This window comes from Numenius arquata, chromosome 1, assembly GCF_964106895.1.
Source record: "Numenius arquata chromosome 1, bNumArq3.hap1.1, whole genome shotgun sequence".
NCBI classification, from domain to species: domain Eukaryota; kingdom Metazoa; phylum Chordata; class Aves; order Charadriiformes; family Scolopacidae; genus Numenius; species Numenius arquata.
Window position 1 is genome coordinate 9,372,209 of NC_133576.1, and position 16,187 is coordinate 9,388,395.

Below are 16,187 nucleotides of genomic sequence, written 5' to 3' on the forward strand. Positions count from 1 at the left end.
TGCAGGAGTATGAAAACGTGAAGCTGAGCTTGAGAGGAAACCTCATAAACTATATACTTGTCCACCTCACCAACACATAGGAAGGGAAATGGAAATGGCCTTGTTAAGCAGGACCCCAATGAAGACATTGCATAAAAAGCTATCTTCTTTGTGTCTATAGAGGAAATAAGCCCAGCTGTTCTCATCAGTGCTCATCTGTTGGCTCACTGTGAACTAGTCATCAACTTACTGTATTTCTCCAGCTGTCAAGGTTAGAATACCACAACTTCTGCAGATACCACTCCTGTAAAGATTTAAGGATTCCCCCAGCCAACCCAGCAATTGAAGACTGAGAAACCACATCTGGTAGTTATTGAAGAGTCCCATAAGATGATAGGGGGTGCTCCAGAATAGTTGCACTAGAATAGCCAACACAGTTCAGACTCTTTATTACACCATTTGAGCAACATGTGTTAGGTTTTTTTAGTTGAAGAGGGAGAATAGCAGTGCATTCTTTCAAGGTATAAAGTGTCAATACACAAAGAATACAAGGAAACAAGAATAAAATGTTTACAGAAGTACAAAGACAGTGTGAAGATTAACAAAACCCCCACATCAGACTAGAGTGAAACCCTAGAAAATTCGAGTCTGTTGCTTTTTAAGGGGTTTCTAGAAACCTGTAATACTCACAAATCCAGTTACATGTATGCTGACTGTCAGCTCCACCTACAACAACTGAGACTGAACAAATGTTGTCCTCTTCAGGAAGCATATTGAGCACAAGATGTTGAGGGGAATCTGTGGTCTCTAGCACCTTCCATATTTATTCACCAGAGAACAGCAATGCATATATGTGCATTCATGTATGAGTGAATTCTTGAAGTTCTGTGGGCCATTTGGGGAAATACAGCAGGCTATTTTTTTTCCATGCCTAGGGTGGTCAAGATTAGAGGAGAAATTAATCACCTAGTTCCAATCCTATAGCCTCTTTTCAGGATAATGGAAATTTACATGCAGAAAATACATTCTCTTTATGCAATTGGAGACAAAATGGTAACCTTGTCTGAATCTCGCACCGATGATAATAAGGTTTAATAGCCTCTTATAGGGAGCTGCAGTGAAATGAAATGCTTGGTGGTAGTTCAAGCAGTAGGACACTTACTTTTGCGTATGAAGTCTAGGGCAATGTTGTTTTCACAGTCAGAGGAAAGGGATTTACTTGCTATACCAAGGCAGGCCTGGATCTCTTCTTCCTCCTGTTCTGAGGCAATCTTGCAGTGTTCCTATGATAGTTCCAAGGGGTCTGGTGTCAAGATGTCCTGGCTGTGGCTAGAACTGCACAGGGACAGGCTTGGGGTCACAGAATGAGTGCAAAAAGGTGACTCTTTTCTGTAAGAAGTCTGTCCATTCTCTTTATTCTCAGGATGTTTCCTATTTTCAGAGTAAGTCTGAGCAAAAACCTCTCATGTGGCAGTGCATTTTCTGTTATTTGTCATCATGTCAGTCCTCAGTCTGCAAGCACGGAGGAAAGACAGTTATGGCAAAGCATTAGAAATAACCTGATCTCACTTTTCTCAATCTTATGTGAAAGCAGAAATCCTACATTCGGTTTCCACAGATGTCAACTGGGATGTCCTGCAGTATATGAGCACCCTCAACAGGTAGGGATGAGGATCAGGAGGGAAAGGAGTAGAACTCACCTAAGCACCTGATATCTGTCCTTCATCAGAGTGGGAAACAATGCAAAAAGGTCTTACAAAGCCATAGTCTTTGCCATAGAAGTAATGAGAGATTAACAAGTTATTGCTCACATTTACTCCATATGATATCTTAGGCAGTGCATAAGAAGACTGAGTAAATTAAATGCACAGGTATCGATGCATAGACTTTCATGAGGGCATTAGGCATTTGTATGAAAACTCAGAAGAGTCATACCTACAGTTGGAAAGAATATATTGCAAAGACTAATAGCTCTTCTGCTTGAACACCAACCTTTCACTATCTGAAGACAGGAAGAAACTTCACTTTAAGGCAAGCGTTTTGTAATTATTCCTGATGAGGTTCCTTGCGCCTGCCTTTTTGGTGTCTGTTGCTGGACAGTCTCCCAGATAGACAATTGGGTCTGCACCAGTATGTCAGTTAATGTATTGTGCTGCCAAGGAGCACATCAGGCAATCAAGTTTCCACCTATGCTGCTTCAGCAGCCAAGTAGAATTCTCAGCCAGGAGCTACATGTCTGTGCACCCCCTGCCTCACTAAGGCATGGCATGTTTATGTCAAAAACAGGCCCTGCTCACCCAGAGTATTCGAAGACAAGCACTTAAGCTGAGATTTTTGCACCCATGCCTGAAATGATGTTGAGGAAAGGCTTGATGACAGAACGATTTACACAGTGATTTCTATGTTTGGCATCCAAGTATCCTCAGTGCATGTGCAGATGATATGGCTTACAGCCCTCATTTTTTGTTTTGTTGGGTTTAAGTTTTAAAATTTTAAAATTTAAATTTTAATATCCAAGCAGGTAGTAGTGCATACTTTGACAGCACTATATTAGGGCTAGTTGGGGGAGCACAAGTTGCTTAATGCTACTGAAGGAGAGCTGAAAGAATCTGTCTGTTTAGTATAAATATATTCAGCACCTGGGACTGTCTAGAAAGAAAGAAGCTGCTGTAGCTTCCTTAGTCCCAGACAATTCACGTTATTAAGCTGAATGGCACCTCCCTCAGAATTTATGTTTGGTTGTGGCATTCAAGATCATCATCCTCTGTGTATGAACCTGTTCCGCTTCTGAGTTACTGAACGGGCTGCACTGAGCTAACGAGAAATCACTGTGTCTTCTTCTAGCACTTGCCATTTTGTAACTCAGACCGTTCAAAGAGGAATTACTCCCCCCCGGTATTCTGTCTGCTACATGAAACACAGAAGAGAAGGCTTAACTGCCCTCAAAAAGCCTTGTAGCTTATATATTTTATCTCCCTTTTCTGGGTGATGAGAAAAATCTCAGTTGAAACGTGTAGATTCATGAAAACATATAAAGATTTCTTTCTAGTTTCTTCCACGACCTTTGTTCTTTGAATGAACAATGGGTTGGCATCTTGGCGTCTATGCCTCAACTAGTTAATAGAGTTTTGTCTGTTATTTGTGTCTCTTATACAAGACCAAGTATGCTTAGCTAGCAGAAATAATGCTGTTCCCTTCTGAAAACTAATCCCTTAAATTCAGGCCATGCTAAGTAAGGTTGGATTTTTTTCTAGTTTACAGTGGCACTAGAAATTATTCACACTGCTGGCTAAAACTAGAATTTTAGTTACATCTATGTGACTGTCTCTATCATTGCATTTTGGTAACTTTTATACAAACCTACCACTGTCCATGCATTTGGACAGCGGTAACAGATTGATCATTTATAAACAATTTTGTTGCTAAGAACAGACTCTAGTCCTCTTTGAACCATATTGACTCTGCTAGTGAACAGGAGATTAAAAATAAGAAAATCAGGTTTATTCAGAGAAGTCAGCTGGTTTGACAGATATGAATGAGAAGGCATTATCTGAAATAAGTAATTTAAAAATATATCTGTTAGTGTTGTTCTGTTAAAAAGGACGGTAATTATAATGTACACCTAATATGTACATGTGTACATTAGACACCTAATGTGTCTACTATGAGTTAAGTTTCAAAACTGTTGCTATTTTTAACCTGTCATCTCTGCAGACTCATAAAAAGAACAAACTAACAGCAACAATAGTAACAATTATGATAAATATATATGGTTTTCCCCGATGAAGAGAACTACAGTAAAAGTAGCAATAGTCCAACAGCTGGGTTGCCTGCAATTCGTACTGAGAAGCAATGTATTTTTTTGACAGGTGAAATATTATTGCAAACTTCAATAATATTGAAAGTTCAGTCTATCAAACCTACCAATTAGGAAAATATATGTCAGCTTAGGGACATACTTAGAATCATGTGAACAGCTGCTTAACCACATGCACACAGAACTTAGTCAGGATGTAATATTTATTGTTAGGACTGCTAGACCGTGTTTATTCAAATTTAGGATGTTTTTTAGACTTCTTTAGAAAATAGTCCTATGCTATTAAGCTAACACTGAGACTCTTAGGTTGAGTAGCTTCACGTAAATATATATCAAAAAAATCAATTAACTGTTCTTGAGACTTCTCTTACCCAGCCACAGTCAGAATGTGGCACAATTGGCAAGCTGGACTGTAAGTTCAGCTTTCAGTACCACAGACTTAGGGGTGGTCCCTTCTCTTATGACTGTGAAATGATGCCTTCCCTTCAGAAAGTAATTTGATATGCTTTTTGTGTGCGAGCAATAATATTTGTCCTTAATCTTTGTTTGACAAGGTCAAACAATGTGAGATAATTTCCATGCCACCTGGGTATCATCCCAAGACACTTACGTAGGACATAGGAATTGTTTAAAAGAGTGCAATTTGGGAGTGGGAGTGAATGGAAAAGAATTGGATGATACTCAATATTAAGCATGAAGAGACATTTTCTAGCGGTGACCATTTATGGGGCTGTGACTATGCTGAGACATTTACTTAGGACCCCTATAAGCTGCCTTCCTCACTTCATGATGTATGTTCCTCAATTCATGATGAACTCTAGGTAAAAGGTCTCTACTTGGGGTATGGGAGTGGGACCTAATATCATGTAACAATGTTTTTAAAGCTCTGATTCCATCTTTTTCCTGGTTTTTGTCCAGCCTCACATTTCAGAACTCCACAATGATCCCATCCTGCATGATGTGGTTTGTTTCTCTGGGTCTGACTTCTTAGAACAGGGTAGTCCTTCCTGATAGGTTTACATATTAATTTACTGTGTTTAGTTGTCTACTTTAACAGAATTTACCTGAGGTACCATCTGTCCCCTAAACAGTATTTGTGGCCACAGATTCCAGAGCAAGGACAGAGGAATCATGGAAGCTTCCTCTCCAGCATGGCAGTAGTAGAAACAATCTGCAGTAAATAAATAAGTAAATATTTGCAGGCATTGGGGGATGTAGATACAGAGGAAATAGAATATCTCCATATTTGCCATGAGACCAATGTAACAAAGATAAAATCCACACTTCGAATCATCTTTGAATTCATGAAACATATACGTGTACTTCTCATCTAGCCCTACCTTTGCTCATAAGAATTCAGTTCTTCCCTCCATAAGAAAATCTGCAACTCTTCTCAAATGAACATGCCTCACTTGTCAATGGCATCCTAACTCTGCCCCTTGCAGGACTGGGCAAGCAGTCTGTCCTTTCCAACACACTCGTACACACACTGCCTTACTGATAATGTTTTCTCTCTCATTCTACCACAGTCGTTCCCAATTCAAGAATTAGCTCTGTTCCCTCAATTTCAGCACCATGTCATAGAATCATCATAAATCATAGAATCATAGAATGGTTTGGGTCGGAAGGGACCTTTAAAGATCATCTAGTCCAAGCCCCCTACCATAAGCAGGAACATCTTTCACTAGATCAGGTTGCTAAGAAGCCCATCCAACTTGACTATGAACACTTCTGGTGGTGGGGCATCCACAACTTCTCTAGGCAACCTGCTCCGGTGTCTCACCACTTTCACCATAACAAATTTCTTCCTTATCTCCAATCTAAAGCTACCCTCTTTCAGTTTAAAACCATTGCCCCTTGTTGTGGCACTGCAGGCCCTAGTAAAAAGTCTCAGCCTTGCCTCATAGGAGAGAAGCTTCAGTCCCTAAGTTGTCCTAGTGGCCTTTCGTTGGATTCCGTGCAGCAGCTCCATCTCTCTCTTCTACTGGGGTGCCCAGAACTGGACACAGGACTCCAGGTGTGGCCTTACCAGAGCTGAGTAGAGGGGAACAATCACATCCCTCTATCTGCTGGCAACATTCCTCCTAATGCAGCCCATACCATTAGCCTCTTTTGTGGCAAGGGCACATTGCTCGCTTACGTTCAACTTGGTGTCCATCGGGACTCCAGGTTCTTTTCCACAAAGCCATGCAGTCAGACACATGATTTATAACAGGGTTTTTTTCAGGCTTTTATTTTGGTGCAGGAGGGAAAGAAGCAATTCCCCTTAAATCTCAGGGGAGGGAGAGAAAGAACCATTCATATAATGAAATATGAGCAAAGCATAACAAGGAAAAGACTTAATTATTTACAAACATCAGAAAGGACAAACAAGAAGGGAAAGGAATAGTTTATATTAATCTTCTGTTTATAATCTTAGCTCCTACTTACGGTCTCTATTAACAGGGCAAAACAGAACCGAAGTGGATGTACCTTCTTAGCATTCATGTAAGAGAAGTTCATCATGCACAGAGCAGCAGTGTGAGGCCTACATCCCACTTCAGTCTTATTTTATAGTGTGAGTAGGATGTAAAGGAGTTGATAAGCCTCCTAATGGCTCTATTTACACAGATTATTTTTTTCCTCATAAAAGTAGTTCACTTAAAATGCCTTTGCTTCAATGCAATGTCACTATATTTACAGTGAAGTAATTAAGAGTAAGATTAGACCATCATCTGTAGCAAATTTTATCTGAAAAATGTCCAACTCTCTGAAAAGTTGCATTTATTAAACAAGTACCTGGGGAGGTAAGTGACCCTCTTTTGGAAGCTTCATGCCTTCTCAATCTGAAATTAGACAATGGCCCAGTAGTAGAAAGATGATTCGGTCCTGCAACAAGTCACTATGCCAATCTCACATCTCTCTCTTGCCAAATCCTGGCAGCAGAAGTGTTCTAACATTTCAGGGACAGGTTTGGGTTTTGGTTTTTTTTTATTATAGACAGATTGATGTTTTGTGTCAAGAGAGAGCCTTACTGACTGTTAGTAAACATATAATTCTTCTTTGCTTTTTCTGCTCTAGTTCTAAACGACCAGTGCTTTGTCTGCTAATTGCCTAATACTTTGTATCCCAAATTCCGTAGTATCACAAATATTTCCTGATACTCAGCTTACGCTTTTGCTTATCAAATTTCAATCCTTTACTTTCTGTTTTATTTTCTGAGATCTTTTTGAAAAATTGCTCTCTAGGGTTGTCATATGCTTCTTTGAAGCATATGATGAGATGAGGTGCTGAGATGCGGTGACGTGATGTGACGTGATGTGACATGAAGACTGTAGGAGAGAAAAGGAGAAAGACACGCATTCATAGGAAAAACAGATGACTAAATCACAAGTCTCTGCACTCTGAAGCAATGATCTTTAATTTCAAAATGGCAGATAAGAAATTCTGTGAATATTTCATATATATATACTTTCAGACAGTTACATTTTAAGTGAACAATATCATGGACACAAAGCCATCTGTATTACTTTAAGGGGGGCAAACCATGAAACCAGGGCTGATATCAAGTATTTCCTTGCAAGGTGTGTGGACCCACAGAAGCACAGTTCCATCTGAGAAGAAAACATTATTCAACAGTATGGATAAATTTGGACAATCTGCACTTTTGTTCTTCAGATCATTTTTATGCTGACTTTGGTTTGGTTTTATTTTCCACACACATCAAAATTTCATATTGCATAATTCCATTCACAGTTGAGGTTGCTGAATTTTTTAACGGTTGGATATGGAACAGCGGATGCTCTTGGGCACAAGAAAAAACATGATATGAAGTTCCTGATTAGTTGTATTAGTGCTGTAATGGGTGACATTGTAGTCATTAACAGCTCCTGACAGTATCATTATATTACAGAGTTACACCCAGGATTAAAGTTTGGTCCTTCTTTTAACTGTATCAGGCTCACTGCAGGCTCAGACAGGCATTTCCCCATGGGTAACAGTTCCACTTTGGTACATGGACTAAAGATTACTTCCTTTTTCAATGAAGACCAAACTTCTAGAGCAAAGTTCTCTGACAACATTTGCCTTTCATGGCAATTTTTAAGTTAGGGCTTATGGAAGACACATGTACATGCTACTGATTAGACAGATTGATAGAAAGAGAAAGAAAAGGAGGACAGATGCAAAGACAGCTAGCACGTGACAAATAAAGCATCACAGCAGTTTAGACCACAGGTAAATGCTGAAGTAGATGAGATTGTAACTGTTGTGTCTGAAAACTTATCCAGTGGCCCAAGGATTTTTGACATCAGCTCCCTTTTCCATTATTGCCTTCCCCAAACTGATGGTTTCTTTCGCCACAGTGATGTGAAGAGCAGTCTCCCCCGCAATACACAATTTACTTGTTGTCTATCAAACCATACCAAATGTGCCAGAAGCACTTCAACAATTAGAAATCCACAGCACAGCCACAGGTATTTTATTTGTGAAAAACTGAGACATACTTGGTAAAATACAGGATTTTCAAAGATTCCCATGGCAATGAGTAATGAATATCCGTGGAACTAGGGAGATGAAGTGTATGATTTCTTTAGAGTCTCTTGAAATTCTCAGTTCAGATTCCCATCTCATTTACATGTTAGGAGTGACTTTCTAGAAGACAGTCTGGATTTTGGACCTGGCCTAGTTTCTCATCCATGCAGTCTTTAATTTGTTTTGACCCAAAGGCAGATACTACAACTGCAAAATGAATTGCCACGCAGAATGAACAATATTCACTCTCAGCCTTTCTCAAAGTGTTTTAGCACCTTGTTTATTCCACTTAGGTTCCTACCCATATTTTTACACTTCTGTAATAGCTTCTATGTGAGTATCTCGAGCATTGTAAATGTTCACCAAATTTTATATCAGCCTTTGTCTATGGCTCTGAAATAATTCATGACATTTTGCAAATGGAAAAACTGAGGGACAGAGAAATGAAGAATATTGTTCAAAGACAGGCAAATGACCAAGCTAGGTTTCCCACACAAATCGCTATATCCCCTACTTCTTTTCAATCTTTTTATGAAATAGGAGGATGCAATTCTCACACAACGCACAGAATTGCTATGAAATCATTCTTAAAAAGTGGCATCCTCCTTGAAAAATTCACAGTTAAATGGAATGTTCACCCTGAAATTTAGGCAAAACAACAGGATCAATACTGCTGCTCCTGAGGGCTACACGAATGTACAAGAACTTCAGATGCATTCTCCTCCCGTTGAGTGTATTTGGGCAGGGAGGAGGCTCCTCCCCAGGGCTGTTTACATTGCTTTCTCTGGCGTGTCTCTGTTTAGCAACATCTGTGAGAATGAGTTTCAGATAGGAAAACCATCATCTTCTGAATCCATACTGCCTCTTGCAGCGCTGAAAAGTATCTGCAGAGGTTATCACAAAGTGATCTTGCTCAATCATCAATCCAGACAATCAAATGGGAATGAGAAATGGAGAAAAAGGGTTGAGAACGGGATGTTTTCTAAGGACAAAATAAATTTCTGGGGGTTTTAGGTCAGTATATATACACAGTTTAGGTATATAGTAATTTTAGATCAGTGTAGGTACACAGTTCAATTTTTGGAGTGAAAGCAGAGCACCCAGAGGTGTCAAGCAACTGAGTCAGGGGACAGTAAAATAGAACACCCTTTAGTAGGTCATTTTCACTGGCTGTTTGGAATCCTGAGTGAATCTCTAACATGGATCTGGACTGTTATTGGACCCTTTTGGATGATTTGGGTGTCCTGACACTCTCCTCTCAGCTCAGCATTTTTACCTGCTTACAGCTCAGATGTCATTACTTCATTGACAAGCTCCAGGGCTGCCTCCATCATAGATTCATAGATTCATAGATTGGTCCTGAGCAGCATCCACATTGTCATACAAGGCAGCCACATGAAGGGCTGTCTCTCTTACTGCACCTAGAGAGACAATAATAAATTAACTATCTCAATTCTGAATACCCACCATTCAGTTTCCACTCTACCCTGGCAAGTCTGTCCTCTGCTACAGTTGCAACCCGGTGCCCATTATGCAAACATGCAGACCCCAGAAGTTTTCTTCTCAGAAGTATTTCAGACAAGGCCAGTATAAGAAGGAGCACTACCACTCTGATGAATACCACAGGCTTTAACAAGGAGTTTCTGAATAGCTTGAACATCATTATATTTCAAGGCCTGGAGCAGGGGAGATTCCCAGAGCCTGGAACAATAAAAATTGCCCATTCATAGTCTTAAAAAAAATGAAGTGATAATAAGAAACAAGTTTTAGTGCAACAACAAAACAGACTTGATTAGTGGTTTTTGTTCTCAAGATACCAGACACTTTTGAGAACTGTCAAGACACATACATGAATGTTCCACCTTTTAGAGATCAGACATTTTGTATAACCAGAAGATCTGTAATTCGGCTTTTAAATGACTAGAGAGCTGTTGAAAACATCACGAAGGAAATATAATTCTCACTCAGGTGGTAATTTAGCATTCCAGGGTAATTGCACATTTACTGTACTTGACTAGACTTTGTATAAGGTGCCAAATTACCTTCAAATCTCACACTGGCAGGCCTCAGCATTTTTTAGCAGGCGACATCTGAGATCCATGCAGAAATTGTACATAGTCCCTGCATTATTTCTTGATTTCTGTTCCCATTTCAAGTTCATCAGCCAGTCTCAAGTAGGATGGATCATTGATTCTTGTCATAATACAAAATTCAGTAACCAAATCCTTTCTTTCTGACAGATGGAAATACACTGGCAGAACCCAAAACTGTTTCTCTGACTCACAGCCCTCTGCTCTTACCAGGAAACTCGCGTAGAAAAAGAATCCTAATTAAATATTCAAACCTTTCATCTTGCTCCATACCAGCATGGGAGCTTCAGCTGAATACAATACATAATGATCCTTCTGGAAAGTTTGAAAATAAAGACATCATTGTTAACAGAAATAAATAATTTTTAAGAAAAATAAAGGTTGGCTGCATGCCCATTGTAATTATCTCTGATGCTGAGAGCCACAGGGGTTCTGTCTGTATGTAGCCAGCCAGCTTAATTTGCCAAAATGAAAAAAAAAAAAAAAAAGAAAGAAGCTTCTTCATCAGCTTATTAACTTAAGTAAAATAAGGTGATACCCTGAGGAAATGTACTAACAACATGCAGCATCATGCTTTTCATAAGGAGAGAATGAGAACCACTCTGCCTGCTTTTAATGGGGCAGGCTGTGCTTATGAAAATGAGAAGTCAGGCCTGAAGTTACTGACAAACCTGCTGAAAGGGCAAGACTGGGGTAACAGAGAATCTTGCCAATAGGTGTTACACCACAGCTATACAAGGTTGAAGAACTAAATTAGAAAAAGAGCTATGTCCCTCTGCTGACCTGCGTCTGCAAAATGGCATGCAGAAACCAAAGAAGAAAGAGCAGAAAGGATGCAGATGAGTACTAGAGTACGCTTGAATATATAGTCAACACTTGTTCAGCATTCATTGGCACTGCATAACACCAGGTAGTGCTGTCAGCTACTCATCTTTGCTAGCAATGCAATACCTGATTCATTAAGATGATAGATAAGATAAAATGGTTGTAATAGTTCCTTAATGGCTCAGTGGATAATATAAACATCTGCAGTTACAATCAAGGACCTCTGTTTCACTGCCTCTCAAAGCACAAGGAAACAAAGGTATTACGCATTATATTTGGATGCTAGTCTCAGTGAAACATTGAAAGAAGAAATAGGGCTCCATAAGTATCCCAGAAAAAGATGGGAGAAATCCTTCTATCAAATCTTGTATGAACCCTTCATACCCATGCGCTTCATAGAAAGGGAGACTGCTCTGAAGTCTTTACATCTTCCCTTTATCCGTACAGACTATGATGTCTTCAGTGATTAGGAAGAGGCAGCAATGTAGTTGGCAGGAATTATCTCTCTCCTTCAGGAGCAGCAAAGAATAATAGTTCAACAAACAAATGGCTTTCATTCTTCAATGAGTCAAGATGAAAATTCTAGGCTCAGATTGCAGCTTCAGAATGCAAGCAAGATATGCAGAGACTAAAAAAGAAACAGTTCTCCCACAAAACACAATTTTAGGATTCCCCTTCAACCTGTTGTTAGTTGCCTGAGCTAACTGTAGAAGGAACAGTTTGTTCACACAAGGCAGGTGACAGATGACATTTCTCATTTTAAAATCTTTGAATGTTCCTCAGTTTAGCAGGTTCCTCAGGAATACTGATGAGGCCTTCACGATCACCATCCCTTCCTATCAGTTGTTACTCCTAAAGAAAGTCAAGAATGAGTTAAATGTGTTGAAATTGAATGTTTGCAAAAGAGTTGGTAGGCTGGAAATCTGCATTGTCTCTCTGTGCAATTTTTATTTAGGGGAGAGATTCCAGTCTCCTGCATTCTCAATTGGAGTTCAGCAGTTTAGAATAAAATATACCTAAATGGAGTATGTTCAGTCTACAAAAGGAGAACAGAAGTCCTAAGAGTGAGTCACCATATAGTAGCTGTTCAACATACAGGATCTGCTCTGGATACTTGCTGGTCAGGGAAATATCTAAAGCATTCTTCTATTCTAGGCGCAGATCTACAGCAGATGCACAACGCAGAACAAGGCTCGAGCACAGGAAACACCTTCAGGCTGCTGGCTGAAATCCAAGGGAGGGAGATGGCCCAAGGAACACTGTAGGTTAAAAGGCCCATCTACTTCCCTCTCTAATATTCTGTAGACCTACATAGCAGATGGTCTGCTTTGCCATACTTAAGCAAAAAATTGCTACCGCCAAAGGGGATTGTTGAGGTTCTTCTGTCCTCCAATAGTCAGAGTGTGAGGTGGGAGGCCTGAATCTAATTCAGATCAATCAGAATTTTTAGAAATGGAACTAATAGATCTCTGAGGTTAAAGTGGATGTGATGCGTTTATGAAAGATTAAGTCTGAACTATATATAAGATAAAGAAAGACACTGGAAGCTGATTACAGAATAATTACATATTTGAACATGGAGTTGCAGGAAATAAAAAAAAATGGTCAAAATTCAAGCTTGAAAAAATTGTTTATCTCAGAAGAAAATATACATGAAAATGTGGAATGTGATTTCATTGTGATCTACCCTGGATAGTCCAAAATCACACTTTCTGCTTGGGCTTCTGTGCTTGAGGTGACTGTTTCATAGCCTTACAGAGCTGTAATTGTGCAGAAGGATCTCTTATAATCCTACCTGAATCTTCTGTTTTTGTCTAATTGTTTCCTTTAGTTCTCTGTGTTCTTTCAGGCCACCCTAAACGATTTCTATTGCTTTATCTATAAGGATAAGATCACTGTCTGTGTAACTTCACCTTTGTCTTAAAATTGTTTGTAACTATGCCTAACGTGCTCTCCTTCTTTATTCTCAACAGGTTGTTCATGATACTTAAATGTCTAAAATGATTTTTTAAAGCCTACCATTAACAATTTGTAAAGAAATATAATATTCCTGAATTAAAACATTAATGAAACTTTTCTAAAATATATTTCATATTATTTGGAATAATTTTTAAACCAGGTGCTCTTCACCTGATTGGATATGTACACATAAGGCTGGGTAATTACATAGATCTGATGAACTTGCCTGACAGGACTCTGGAAGAGTGCGTGTTGACTCACCGCATGTAAAGTGTCCAGGAATTAAGAAGTTCCTTTCTTTTATTACAGAAGCTTATTTTTAGCATGCTAAAGTTTGCTCCAAAGGGAATAATCTATCCACAGGAAAATAGAATCCCACAATTGTAAAATGTAAAGACACATGTTTTATGAGCTAGCGTTCTTCAGGGTTTCTATTCCCACAGTCATTTCAGAGGCAGCAGAAAGGCTGGTGAGAATTTCCACCCTTCAGTGAGCAAGGAAAATGACTTGATCAATCTTTAGACATGCAGCTGTTCGGAAAAGTCATTCTGCTGATGACAGGATTTCTTGCTGTTTCTGCCTCTGAGAAATATGTATGTTATGAAAGCAAGTGGCCTGTTTATTACTTACATGCTAAATAATCCATTTTTGCATTTTTCCTTCCCTTTGACATGGTGGGCTAACTATTCCAGATAGGCTAACTATCCTAACAGCCTAAATATGACTGTTCTTGTTGAGGTAATTTTCAAACACGAAGAAAAAGACAAACTTGAATCAAATATTATCTTCTCTCTAGGTAGAAATAATCCACTTGCTCAATGAAGCGAACAGTTTTGAAACATTTTAAGTGAGAATTCTTTCTTCCTATTTATTTTTACATGTCCGAATAACGGTTTGGAAAAAAAAAATAGAGGGAAAACTGAAAATCTGCCATTAAGGTGTTGAAGGTAAAGTCCCACATCTGGAATGGAACTAACCTGTGACTCACTTCAGGCCAGGGACTGACTGACTGACAGGGGACAGCTCTGCAACAAGACTTCAACTTGAGTGTGCATCAGCAGTGTAGTGTGCCTTTCTGATAATTCCATTTATCTACTTGGTGTAATGTATTAGGAAACACATAACCATCAGGGTAAGAGAAGTGACTATTTGCCCCAGCACAGATGAAGTTGCATCTAGGAAAAAAAGTCTTGGGTTAAGCTCTGCAGTCCATGAGAGACAATGATGAAGTGGAGTGAGTATAGTTATCAATCATTATGACTCTTAGGGTGCTGGAGCACATGATATATGAGGAGAGGTTGAGAATGGCTAGTTTGTGCAGCTTGGAGAAGCCTGAGGGAGATATAATTACTATCTTCCAATACCCATGGGGGGAGGAGAAAAATGAGGAGTCAAACTCTTCTCAGAACAACACAGTGAAAGAGAAAGGTGACAGGAACTGGTTGCATTAAGGGAAATTCTGATAGCACATAAGGAAAAATTTTTTCTCCTGAGGGTGGTTCAGGCTCAACACTAGAAAAGGTACCTAGAGATCCTGGGAAATCTAGATTCTTTGAGATGTTCAGAATTCACCTGAACAGCCTGGTCTGGCTTTGGAGTCACTTCTGCTGTAAGCAAGGGTTTGGAGTAGAAAATTCCAGAGCAGAAACCACTAGAGGTCCCTTCCCACCTCAGTATTTGTATAATGGAACTCTATTAAATTTCTTTTTTCTCTTCCCACCCACCCCCACCCCGACCCCCAAATCTTGTCTCTAAATCAATTATTTTTTCCAGGTGAGAAAAGCCCAGTTTTGAGAATGGTTAAAATGATCATTTCAGTAAAGAAACATTTAATATATTTTGATTAAAAATATTAAAAATATAATTAAGAGTATCAAAGTACTGCTTGTCTGGTACTTTCATGCTCTAAAATACTATTGCTAATCTGCAGTGAGGTTCCAGTCAATGGAGGAAGAGAAGGGGAGAAGCTCCCTGCTTTTGCATCCTTCCTACCTGAGGAATTAATTAATTATTAATTAATCCTACCAAGAGAGGAATTAATCTCAGCTCATACCTCACTAGACTTATTTTCATTCTTCCCAGACATCTTTGATTGATTGTGTTACTTGCCAATTATTCACATTAAGATGACTCAAGCAATGAGGTTCTGTCACCTCTCTTGGAAGCACATGCCAGTATAAAGACTTCATATTGTTTCGTTATTAATTCTTAAAGCAATCATTAAAGCCTGAAGGTTGGTCACTAATTATGATTTCAGTTTGACTGTCAGATAGCCTTTCCAAATTTTGAAGCTATCAGTCCACAAGATGTAAACAGTGACAGAACTTCAGGCCCCCAAAGTTGCACAGCCCACCCTTGCTTTGATTTGACCAAACAGAGGACGTACTTCCTTTGATTGAAAAGTTGTATCTTTCTACACAGCACTCCAGCCGTGGTCTCAGAACTGGTGCTGCTTCATTCACCCATCTCTTACCCAAACCACTGCCTCACGATGTCCAGCTGGGATTGGCTTGGCTGATAGTTTAGGTAAGAACAATTCTGACAGGTGTGTTAGTGGCCTACAAAAGATAAACATATAATTTTTTCCAGGACACAGGGCTGAGCAGGGTGGATTTTGTTGGGAGAAGAGCAGCAGGATGCATATATTGACCAGCTTATTATTGCAGTGCTATAATGTGTTTGGGGTTTTTTGTTTGTTTGTTTCTTCCCCCCCCCCCGCCCCGCCCTGCAATGATTTAGTGATGCTGTCCCTGAGAAAACAAGCCCAGTGTTGAAATGGCAGCATATCTGATGCCAGATGGAAAAGGTATCAGATATAAACAGATGGATGTGAACGTCTCAGGACTGCAAAAACTTGACAGTTTCACAGAAGTACATTTTGCACAAAATTTGTATTTCTTTATGCCCGCCAGGCCGGGAAAACTGTATGGATGAGGTTGTCTCCATTCTAAAGAGGCAGAAAAAAGATCCAAAGCAAAACAGGTGGGCAGGTTCAATAGCTTGTT